This window comes from Bos grunniens, chromosome 29 (genome assembly GCF_055505025.1).
Source record: "Bos grunniens cultivar Pamir isolate PY7600 chromosome 29, Bosgru_T2T1.0, whole genome shotgun sequence".
NCBI classification, from domain to species: domain Eukaryota; kingdom Metazoa; phylum Chordata; class Mammalia; order Artiodactyla; family Bovidae; genus Bos; species Bos grunniens.
The window spans coordinates 33851801-33863139 of record NC_141193.1 but is presented as its reverse complement, the minus strand read 5'-3'; positions in this window follow the sequence as shown (position 1 = coordinate 33863139).

Sequence of the window (11339 nt, the reverse complement as noted above, 5' to 3'; positions counted from 1 at the left end):
GGGCCCCTACCTGTGGGAAGACCAGCAGAGCTGTCACCTCAGGCACCGCTCCCTGAGACCTCACCCTCAGGACCACCTGAAGCCCTTTGCCTTTATTGAAGGACAAGCTCATGATGCCACCCTTGGGCCAGAGCTCCCCGTGCCGAGGTGACCAGCCCCCTTGCCCACATCTCAGTGCCCTACACAGCCCCCCAGGCTGAGATGCAGTCACTCTGCTTTGTAAACTGCTGTGTGGCCTAAAGCATGGCACTTTTGTAACTGCACCTCTGTTCACCCCAAACTTTCAGCTTTGTCGTACAAATTATTCCTAAAACATGCTACTGTAAGTGGGGGCATAGTCAAGGTCAGCCTTGAGCCAATTTCTCATGCGTTCAAATCACACAGAATCTCACAGCCCATCCATTTCCTGAACTGCAGTCTATTCAAACTGACTGCCTGAGTCTGCCTATGTCCCAGGAAACTCAGGGCTAGGGCAGCGTTTGGCAGGGAAATGAGACCCCATGATCATCTTGCAGAGCAAAACCACCTTGACAACTGGCCCAGCAAAGAGAGGGGCCCAGGCTCCTTTCCAGGCCTTGTGGGGTCTTGGCTCTGGCAGCTCCATCTGTCAGGACAGCCCTGTGACCTCAGTCTCCTTCTGAACCTTCAGGACAGTGTGGCCTCAAGCAGAGAGCCGTGGAGACAAGTCTGGTGGCATGCTTACCTCAGTCTGGGGCAAAGGGACCAAGCGGGGCCCTGAGAAGAAGAGTTGCCCTGTGGAAGCCAGAGGATCACTGAGCAACCCAGAGCATCCAGGGCACCCCACCCCGCAACACAACAAGCTCAGTGGTGCCCTTGCCTGGCTCAGACTTCTGGGCAGAAGTACACACCCAGTCGGGTGTGTCTGATCTCACTGCTCCCGCTCCTGGTCCTCTTTCCCACCAACTTCCCTGACCCTCCCACCCCAATATATGTATTTGGTAGTATTTCAAAGGCTTTGTCAACATTCCAGTTAAGTGACAGCCCTAGAGTGTTCAAGCCCTTTCTTAAGTCCCTCCCAAAAGCCTTGCTTCTCTTTTACTGAGGTGCTGGGTAAAGGCCCAGTGAACTCACAAATCCTCTAGAGATCCTGCTGCATTGCAACATGGTTTCTCCCTCCCCAACCCCAATTCAGTTCAGTTCAGTCGCTCAGTCGTGTCCGACTCTTTGGGACCCCATGAATCGCAGCACGCCAGGCCTCCCTGTCCATCACCAACTCCTGGAGTTCACTCAGACTCACATCCATCGAATCAGTGATGCCATCCAGCCATCTCATCCTCTGTCATCCCTTTCTCCTCCTGCCCCCAATCCCTCCCAGCATCAGAGTCTTTTCCAATGAGTCAACTCTTCGCATGAGGTGACCAAAGTACTGGAGTTTCAGCTTTAGCATCATTCCTTCCAAAGAAATCCCAGGACTGATCTCCTTTAGAATGGACTGGTTGGATCTTAGTTCACTTGATAAGCCCATTATAGGGCTTCCCTAGTGGCTCAGTGGTAAAGAATCTGCCTGCCAATGCAGGAGACACAGATTCGATCTCTGACTTGGGAAGATCTCACATGCCGAGGAGCAACTAAGCCCATGTGCCACAACTATTACGCTTATGCTCTAGAGCCTGGAGGCCACAACTGTTGAGCCTATGTGTTACAACTGCTGATGTCTGTGCCCTGGAGCCCACGCCCTGCAACAAGGGAAGCCACCACACTGGAAAGCCTGCATGCCACAACTATAGTATGGCCCCCACTCTCCGCAACTAGAGAACAGCCAGTGCTGCTGCTGCTGCTAAGTTGCTTCAGTCGTGTCCGACTCTGTGCAACCCCAGAGATGGCAGCCCACCAGGCTCCTCTGTCCCTGGGATTCTCCAGGCAAGAACACTGGAGTGGGGTGCCATTTCCTTCTCCAATGTATGAAAGTGAAAAGTGAAAGTGAAGTCGCTCAGTCGTGTCCGACTCCTAGTGACCCCATGGACCCCATGGAGCCTACCAGGCTCCTCCGTCCATGGGATTTTCCAGGCAAGAGTACTGGAGTGGGGTGCCACTGCCTTCTCTGAACAGCCAGTGCAATAACACATAAATAAATAAGACCCAGCACAACCAAAAATAAATAAAATTAATAAACCCAGTACTGAATTTGCTTAATAAACACCCTTTCGTTTGGCATCTCATAGGTTGCCAAACTTCTTGCCATCCACAGTCTGCCTTCACAAAGCAAAAGAATGACGGTGTGAGGCCATTCCACACCTCACCAGAGCTGCCTGCCGTTCCTCTGCTGCCTCCATATCAGCTCATCCTTCAACACTCTGCATAAACCTTGCCTCCTTGGCTCGCCAAGTAGAGTCAGTTCCAGCCGGCTTTGTACCACCCTCTATCTGGTGTGGACTTTTATCAGCATACTGCAGCTGTTCACAGGCAGTGGTATACTGGTAAATATTTAACAACCAGCTCTCAGGGAAAAGCAATGATCTGTAGCATCGGCCAATTTTCATGGTGTAAATACTCCCACCATAATCAATTTCAAGGCACCAACATGAAGTCATTGATCATGGGGGGAGAGAGGCATACAGTGGGCTCTGGAGAGCCTGAGGGAGCCTCGTCCAGCACACGTCCATGCCTCCCACTGAACCCTGTGTTTCTGGGGGAAGGGGCTCTACCTGGCTCTTTGTATCACTGGTTCCCAGCACACAGAAAGTGCACAATTATGTTTGAGGGACCTGTGAAATAAGACATCTCCACCTGTGAAATAAGATATCCTCCACCTGTGAAATAAGACATTTTTACCATGTCTTATTACAGTAAGACAAATTTACTCAAACTCCATCTTGCTCAAACTTTTTCCTATAACACAAGAAAAAGTCCAAAGGTCCCTGGCTCTTTACAGACAGACTTCAACCTGCTTAAGAGCACAGATTCTGGAATTAGACTGCCTAGAATCAAATCCTGGCTTTGCTACTTAATGCCTATATGACTTTCAGCAAGTTACTTAACTTCTGTTTCCTTGTCTGTAAAGTGATGGTGATAGTATCTACAACTCATAGTGTTGTTCCAAGGGTTTGATGAGGATTACATCTTCAGCTTTTTGAATAGGGCCAGAAGTATACTTACTACCATTACTGTAAGCATTACTATCATCATCATCTTTCCATATCTTTCTTTTTTTTTTTTTCATTTTCTGCTTTATTTTTTTTTAATTATTTATTTTAATTGGAGGCTAATTACAATATTGTAGTGGTTTTTGCCATACATTCACATGACTCAGCCATGGATGCATATGTGTTCCCTATCCTGAACCCCACTCCCAACTCCCTCCCCATCCCATCCCACCTCCCTCCCCATCCCATCCCTCAGGGTCATCCCAGTGCACCAGCCCTGAGCACCCTGCCTCATGCATTGAACCTGGACTGGCGATCTATTTCACATATGATAATATACATGTTTCAATGCTATTCTCCCAAATCATCCCACCCTTGCCTTCTCCCACAGAGTCCCAAAGTCTGTTCTTTACATCTGTGTCCCTTTTGCTGTCTCACATATAGGATCATCGTTACCATCTTTCTAAATTCCATATATATGCATTAATATACTGTATTGGTGTTTTTCTTTCTAACTTACTTCACTCTGTATAATAGGCTCCAGTTTCATCCACTGCATTAGAACTGATTCAAATGCATTCTTTTTAATAGCTGAGTAATATTCCATTGTGTATATGTACCACAGCTTTCTTATCCATTCGTCTGCTGATGGACATCTAGGTTGCTTCCGTGTCCTGGCTATTGTAAACAGTGCTGCGATGAACACCGGGGTACACGAGTCTCTTTTGTCTGTATCTTTCATTGCTATCTTACTCATGCCCTCAGTGTCCCCTGTGCAATCCGAACGGGTTTCTAACTCCTGACCTTTGCCCAAGGCACTCCTACTGCTTGAAGCATCCCAGCTCTCCTCTCCAGTGACCCAAACCCTGTCCATCCACAGTGGACGCCCATCTTGCCCCGCCCCCCCACCCTCTCACTGAGCCCTTCCTCCTCTGGCCTTTCAGCGCCCTCTGGTTGGCATATGCGTGGGTCTGAAAATCAGATTCTCAAATCACACGGACTGTTTCTTCACATATTCTTTTATATGCTTAATGTATACCGACCCCAGGGTTGGGCCTCTGAGAAAGTAAAGATGAACCCTGCACATTCCTGCCTCAGGGTATGCAGTGGGGGAGTTCAGTTCAGTTCAGTCACTCAGTCGTGTCCGACTCTTTGGGACCCCATGAATCGCAGCACGCCAGGCCTCCCTGTCCATCACCAACTCCCGGAGTTCACTGAGACTCACATCCATTCAGTGATGCCATCCAGCCATCTCATCCTCTGTCATCCCCTTCTCTCCTGCCCCCAATCCCTCCCAGCATCAGAGTCTTTTCCAATGAGTCAACTCTTCGCATGAGGTGGCCAAAGAACTGGAGTTTCAGCTTTAGCATCAGTCCTTCCAAAGAAATCCCAGGGCTGATCTCCTTCAGAATGGACTGGTTGGATCTCCTTGCAGTCCAAGGGACTCTCAAGAGTCTTCTCCAACACCACAGTTTAAAAGCATCAATTCTTCGGCGCTCAGCTTTCTTCACAGTCCAACTCTCACATCCATACATGACCACTGGAAAAACCATAGCCTTGACTAGACGGACCTTTGTTGAGGAGAGAGGTAAACAAATTCCAATCGGGTGGGCAGTGCTAAGGTGCCTGCTCCAGGTAGAGAAGGCCACAGAGATGGGACAGCCTCAGTGTTCATGCCGCTTTACCATTTACAAAGCAGTTTGCTCTCTTTTGTTCATTTAATCCTCACAGCAAGGCTCTGAGAGAAGAAGCAAAGGAGGGATTTTTTTTAATAGATGAGGATGAAATGACTTGCCTGTGAACACACCGTGTGTAAGAACAGTGCCAGCATATGGTAGGTAGGTAGGTAGGTTTAGTCGCTCAGTTGTGTCCGACTCTTTGTGACCCCATGGACTGTAGCCCGCCAGGCTTCTCTGTCCATGGGCTTCTCTAAGCAAGAATACTGGGGCGGGTTGCCATTTCCTCCTCCAGGGGATCTTCCTGACCCAGGGATCGAACTCTGGTCTCCTGCATTGCAGGCAGATTCTTTACCAACTGATCCACCAGGGTGGCCAATTATGAAATTAAATTCTACGTCATTTGATTCAAGTTAAGTAGCCAAGTCAAGACGAAAACCCAGTCTGAACCCTCCTTCAGGATTAATTCCCCTCAGTTGTGAAGCCAAAAACAGAACTAGGCTTCCAAGTGCCAGGACTCTGATCTAGGCTTTTCCACTAATGTTCCAGGTGACCTCAGGCAAATCACATCCAGTCCTGGGTCAGAAAGCATCCTTGGGTGAAGACAAAAAGATAGAGTTCAGCTCTACCTGCTAGAAGTCTCTTCCAGCCAGAGTTGGATGGAAGAATGATCCTCCTAGCTCTGGAGCTGTGTGAGCAAAGAGTTTTAAATCCCTTGATCCCTTGATGGGATGGTCAGGGGGCTCCTGGCACTGGACTGGCCTTGCTTGTCTTCTGCCACCTTTTCATCCTGTGAACATACTCACTGATATCTTCCAGTGTGAAATGCTGAACGTTATTAAGTGCTTCTGGGGCTAAAACAACCAAGCAAAGGGGAATCACTCAAATATCATGTCATACTACTAATATTCCCTTATGCTTGGTCACTCAGTCGTGTCCAACTCTTTGCGACCCCATGGACTGTAGCCCACCAGGCTCCTCTGTCTATGGGGATTCTCCAGGCAAGAACACTGGAGTGGGTTGCCGTGCTGTCCTCCAGGGGATCTCCCCAACCCAGGGATTGAACCCAGATCTCCCACATTGCAGGTGGATTCCTTACCATCTGAGCACGAGGGAAGTCGAATATTCCCTTGAGTGAAGAGTGAAGCCCTAAAGTTTTTGTGAGGATGAGGTTCATTCCACTGAAACACAGCACCCCCACATCCTTAAAGGGAGAGGCAGATTAGACAAGCTGAGCCCCCACCCCCACCACCACCGGCATTCCTGAGAGGCTTCCTTACTTGCCTGCTAAGAGAACAGACTGTCAAAATGTGACATTCATTGGCTATTTTGGGCATAGAATCTGAGAATGTTGTGACAGGAAGAAATTTATATCTGACCACCAAAGGTGAAGAGGAAAGAGAATTGGCTTTGGGTCAAGCAGACCAGTCCAAATACTGGCTCTGCTGTGTGACCTTGGCAAGCAACACCATCTCTCTCAGTCTCAATGACTTCATTTAGGAAGTGGGGATAAAAATACCTGCTCCCTACCTCATAGAGTAATTATAAGAATGAAATGATGAAATGTGGAAATGCATGGATAGCGCCTAGCTCCCTTACCTTGGCTCTGAATTCTTTGCTCTCCACACTGGAACACTGGATGGGGGGATCACTCCCAAAGCAGGGACCACCCCTCTACCTCTAGATCCCTAGCCTTCAGTACACTGCCTCCAAGGGGAGCTCCTCAGTTCACATTTGTTGAATAAATGACTGAACTCTGCTTCTTTACCTATAAGGAGATGGGTCCAGAGTGGTGGAGGGACTTGTTCCAGCTACACGGCCAGGGAGGACCCAGGACCCTTGCCTCCTAGCCCTCTTCTTTCCCATATACTGCAACTGTCCACACCACATCTTACAAAGCCCTCTTTGCACGTGGGAGCCTTTCTTCTTTTCTTCTTTTGGCTTTTGTTTTTTGTTTTGTTGGGGTTTTTTGTGTTTTTTTTTTTTTTTGGGGGGGGGGGGGTCTTTCTTCTTTCAACATCTTGGTTGGAGAGTTAGCAGCCTTGGAACCAGAACCCAGGTCTGTCAGGCCCCAAAGCCATGAGCTCACTCTTTGAGGTGCACCAAAAGCTCAAGTGAGGCCTATGCTGCTTTTTAGATCTGTTCCCCAGCCATGAATTCAGCTAGTTCTGCAAGTGATGAGCATCAGTTGGAAAGGTGTCTCACCACCCTACTTCTCTGCATAAATCTGACATTGAATAATGGCCAAAATCTGAAGCTGAAGGCCAAGTGGCCTTGCCTGTTCCCCTTCAGTTGATGTTTCCAAAAGGAGAGAAACAAGACATCCTCTTTCATCAATTCTAAGACATTTTTTCACATTCCAACATTTCTGAAATCAGGGGGAGACTTAACAATTGATAGGAACTTTCGATTATAATTGACAATATTTATTTTTTTATTTTTTATTCTTATTTTTTAAAATATTTGTTTGGTTGCATGAGGTATTAACTGTGACATGTGGGATCTTTAAGTTTAGGCATGTGGGATCTAGTCCCCTGACCAGGAATTGAACCCAGGACCTCTGTATTAGGAGCAAATAGTCTTAGCCACTGGACCACCAAGGAAGTACCCGATGGCATTTATTCTTAAGTGGTAAAATAGAAAATAAACTTGTGTCTTGAAATTGTCTTAGGTAAATGAAATCCAGCATTAACCAGCAGAGGCAATGGCACTGCAGGTCTGCATACCCTTCCCCCTGGGCTAATTCGACCCTGGAAGCTCGCTTCCTTCACTCCTGGCACACCATCTTTATTTTACAGGTAGGGAAAATGGCCAGGGCCCCAAAGCCAGTCGGTGGCAGGGCTGGGTCAACTTCCTGTGGGCTGCATCTGCTCCTCCCCACCTAGTTTGTTTTTTAAGTTTTATGTATTTGTTTTTGGCTATGCTGGGTGTTTGTCACTGCACACGGGCTTTCTTTAGTTGTGGCAAGAGAGGGCTACACTTCATTGCAGTGTGTGGATGTCTCATTGCATTGGCTTCTCTTTTTTCGGAGCACCAGCTCTAGTTGCGGTGCATGGACATAGTTGGTGGTGGTGCACGGGATTAGTTGGTGGTGGTGCATGGGCTTAGTTGCTCCGCAGCATGTGGGATCTCCCCTGACCAGGGATCGAACCCATGTTCCCTGCATTGGCAGGCAGACTTTTAACCACTGGACCACCAGCAAAGCCCAGATGTTCTTTTAAGAAGAGGAAACCTGGACAGAGGCAGACATACTAGGGGAACCGTGTGAAGACACAGGGCCATCTGCAACCTAGGACGGAGGTCTCCAAAGAATCCAACCCTGTTGACGCCTTTAGACTTCTAACCTCTAAAACTATGAGAAAATAAGTTTTTGTTGTTTGAGACACCTAGCTTTTGATACATTGTAATGGTACCCTTAGCTGACTAGGACAGTGAAGAAGCTGAGGCGCAGGGAAGTAAAACAGCAAGGAAGAGGCTGAAGGAGGATTTTGCACACAGGCAGTTGGCTTCATAACTGATGCCCCAAACCACCACCTCCACCACTGAGAAGGCCCCAGGGCCAGGGAATGCCTATATGACCACCAAAATAAGCTTAGATACAGGAATTTCCTGACGGTTAAATGATTAGGACTCCACAGTTTCACTGCCAAGGGCTTGGGTCCGATTCCTAGTTTGGGAACTAAGATCCCACAAGCCGTGTAGCACGGCCTACTAATAACAAGCAGAGTTACAGTATGTCACCATTATGGAGTTATTGACTGTATTCCCCACACTGCATATTTCATACCCTGACTCACTTATTTTGCAACTGAGAGTTTCTATTTCTTAATCTACCTTACCTATTTCTTTCCTTCCGCTTCTCCCTTTCCCCGCAGGCAACCACCTGTTTATTCCCTGTATCTACAACTCTGTTTTTGTTTTGTTGTGTTTGTTCGTTTTGCTTTTCAGATTCCACATATAAGTGAAATCATACTGTATTTGTATTTTTCTGTCTGATTCATTTCATTTGGCAAAACCTTCAGGTCCATCCATGTTGTCATAAATGGCAAGATTTTATTCTTTTTATGGCTGAGTAATATTCTATTATTACCCGCCCAAGACCAGGGCCGGTGGCCGGGAGGAGATACCCCACATCCAAGGAGCGGTGGCTGTGCGGGCACAGGAGGGCCTAGAGGAGCTATTCCACGTTTAAGTTCAGGAGGGGCAGTGGTGAGGAGATACCCCTCGTCCAAGGTAAGGAGCAGCAGCTGCGCTTTGCTGGAGCAGCCGTGAAGAGATACCCCACATCCAAGTTAAGAGAAACCCAAGTAAGACGGTAGGTGTTGCAAGAGGGCATCAGAGGGCAGACACACTGAAACCATACTCACAGAAAACTAGTCAATCTATCACACTAGGACCACAGCCTTGTCTAACTCAATGAAGCTAAGCCATGACCTGTGGGGCCACCCAAGATGGGCGGGTCATGGTGGAGAGGTCTGACACAATGTGGTCCACTGGAAAAGGGAACGGCATACCACTTCAGTATTCTTGCCTTGAGAACCCCATGAACAATATGAAAAGGCAGAATGATAGGATACTGAAAGAGGAACTCCCCAGGTCGGTAAGTGCCCAATATGCTACTGGAGATCAGTGGAGAAATAACTCCAGAAAGAATGAAGGGATGGAGCCAAAGCAAAAACAATACCCAGTTGTGGATGTGACTGGTGATAGAAGCAAGGTCCGATGCTGTAAAGAGCAATATTGCATAGGAACCTGGAATGTCAGGTCCATGAATCAAGGCAAATTGGAAGTGGTCAAACAGGAGATGGCAAGAGTGAATGTCGACATTCTAGGAATCAGTGAACTAAAATGGACTGAAATGGGTGAATTTAACTCAGATGACCATTACATCTACTACTGCGGGCAGGAATCCCTTAGAAGAAATGGAGTAGCCATCACGGTCAACAAGAGAGTCCGAAATGCAGTACTTGGATGCAATCTCAAAAACGACAGAATGATCTCTGTTCGTTTCCAAGGCAAACCATTCAATATCATAGTAATCCAAGTCTATGCCCTAACCAGTAACGCTGAAGAAGCTGAAGTTGAACGGTTCTATGAAGACCTACAAGACCTTTTAGAACTAACACCCAAAAAAGATGTCCTTTTCATTATAGGGGACTGGAATGCAAAAGTAGGAAGTCAAGAAACACCTGGAGTAACAGGCAAATTTGGCCTTGGAATACGGAATGAAGCAGGGCAAAGGCTAATAGAGTTTCGCCAAGAGAACGCACTGGTGATAGCAAACACCCTCTTCCAACAACACAAGAGAAGACTCTACACATGGACATCACCAGATGGTCAACATCAAAATCAGATTGATTATATTATTTGCAGCCAAAGATGGAGAAGCTCTATACAGTCAACAAAAACAAGACCGGGAGCTGACTGTGGCTCAGATGGTGAAATCCTTATTGCCAAATTCAGACTTAAATTGAAGAAAGTACAGAAAACCACTAGACCATTCAGGTATGACCTAAATCAAATCCCTTATGATTATACAGTGGAAGTGAGAAATAGATTTAAAGATCTGATAGATCTGATAGATAGAGTGCCTGATGAACTATGGACTGAGGTTCGTGATATTGTACAGGAGACAGGGATCAAGACCATCCCCATGGAAAAGAAATGCAAAAAAGCAAAATGGCTGTCTGAGGAGGTCTTACAAACAGTTGTGAAAATAAGAAAAGAGAAAAGCAAAGAAGAAAAGAAAAGATATAAGCATCTGAATGCAGAGTTCCAAAGAATAGCAAGAAGAGCCATCCTCAGTGATCAATGCAAAGAAATAGAGGAAAACAACAGAATGGGAAAGACTAGAGATCTCTTCAAAAAAATTAGAGATACCAAGGGAACCTTTCATGCAAAGATGGGCTCGATAAAGGACAGAAATGGTATGGACCTAACAGAAGCAGAAGAGATTAAGAAGAGGTGGCAAGAATACACAGAAGAACTGTACAAACAAGATCTTCATGACCCAGATAATCACAATGGTATGACTACTCACCTAGAGCCAGACATCCTGGAATGTGAAGTCAAATGGGCCTTAGAAAGAATCACTACAAACAAAGCTAGTGGAGGTGGTGGAATTCCCTCAACTATTTGAAATAGTTGAGCTATTTCAAATCCTGAAAGATGATGCTGTGAAAGTGCTGCACTCAATACGCCAGCAAATTTGGAAAACTCAGCAGTGGCCACAGGACTGGAAAAGGTCAGTTTTCATTCCAATCCCAAAGAAAGGCAATGCCAAAGAATGCTCAAACTACTGCACAATTGCACTCATCTCACACACTAGTAAAGTAATGCTCAAAATTCTTCAAGCCAGGCTTCAGCAGTACATGAACTGTGAACTTCCAGATGTTCAAGCTGGTTTTAGAAAAGGCAGAGGAACCAGAGATCAAATTGCCAACATCCGCTGGATCATGGAAAAAGCAAGAGAATTCCAGAAAAACATCAATTTCTGCTTTATTGACTATGCCAAAGCCTTTGACTGTGTGGATCACAAGAAACTGTGGAAAATTCTGAA